At 34.3% G+C, this 1,313-nt stretch overlaps 1 pseudogene; it reads left to right on the top strand.

The window, feature by feature from the left end:
• The first annotated feature begins 23 nt into the window (after window positions 1–23).
• Window positions 24–587, top strand: LOC103610176 (annotated as a pseudogene).
• Window positions 588–1,313: the final 726 nt, after the last annotated feature.

The following is a 1,313-nucleotide window of genomic DNA, read 5'->3' as shown; positions in this document are numbered from 1 at the left end:
TAGCTTTTTGGTTCTTGGCTCAGAGGACGCCAAAGTGCAACTTTCTTAGCTCATCCCGTCTGGCCTATTTGACACCAGCTTTCTCCATTATGCTGCCTAAGTTCAACCCTCAGGAAATTAAATTCCTATACCTGAGGTACACTTGTGAGGAAGTTGGTGCCAACTCGGCCCTCAACCCCAAGACTGGCCCCCTGGGTCTGTCTCCAAAAAAGGCTGCTAAAGATGTTAACAAGGCAGCCAGTGGCTGGAAGAGTCTGAGGATTACAGTGAAACTGACCATTCAGAACAGACAAGTACAGAGTGAGGTGGTATTGTCTGCCTCTGCTCTGATTATCAAGTCCCTCAACGAACCACCAACAGACAGAAAGAAACAGAAACACTTTAAACACAGTAGAAATATCACTTTTGATAAGATTGTGAGCATTGCCCAACAGATGCAGCACCTGTCTTTTAGCCAGAGAAATTTCTGGAACCATTAAAGAGATCCTGGGGACTACCCAGTCTGTGAGATGCAATGTTGAGAGCATCACTCACATGGCATCATAGATGACATCAACAGTGGTACAGTGGAATGCCCAGGTAATTAAGGATGAAGGAAAATATTTCAATAAAAAATTTTGACAGCCAAAATGAAAAGAAAATTAATTTTATAATCATAATGTAAAATATGAGGATCATTAGTTAAAATATACTCAGTAGCATTTTAATTTAATTATAAAGTTTGTTTTAAGCATTACTTGGATAGATTTGACTTAGATACAACTGATTGTTAACATTCTTAATTCAGTTGCCTGCAATGGCTTGATGCTTATACCATTTAAATCAAGATACAGGTCTTATGGAAGTTTCTATTATATGCTGTTACCTTAGTGTCCAGTTTTGTTAGAATATAAGAATGTATGAATATTTGAATATAACATGAGTTTATAAAGTGAGTATTGCTTATGTAAAGTAATAGAATTTTAACCTGAAAAATCATTATTTTAGATGTTTTTGATGTTCAAAAATTCAGATGCTTATAAGTATATGGTTATTTAGGATTTTTGAACTTGTTTCTACTTGTCCAGTAAATTTAGCCAATCTCTAGATCAGTTCAGATATATTTTGGTTTCCTTTCATATTCAATTTGTGGTGAAATTCAAACAATATTTAAAATTGAATCCATCCTGCATTTATAAAATATGTATTTGGAAAAAGAAAAAAAAAACTGAGATGTGCATATTTTATATTAACTCATTTTCCATTTCTACATTTTTTTCCTGAGAAAAATTGAATTTTTCACATAGTTTCTTTTAAACTAGTGCTATCCTTGC

This window comes from Galeopterus variegatus, unplaced genomic scaffold (genome assembly GCF_000696425.1).
Source record: "Galeopterus variegatus unplaced genomic scaffold, G_variegatus-3.0.2 Scaffold10706, whole genome shotgun sequence".
In the NCBI taxonomy this organism is placed as follows: domain Eukaryota; kingdom Metazoa; phylum Chordata; class Mammalia; order Dermoptera; family Cynocephalidae; genus Galeopterus; species Galeopterus variegatus.
The sequence above is the reverse complement of the archived record's forward strand: the minus strand, read 5'-3'. Positions and strand labels throughout refer to the sequence as shown.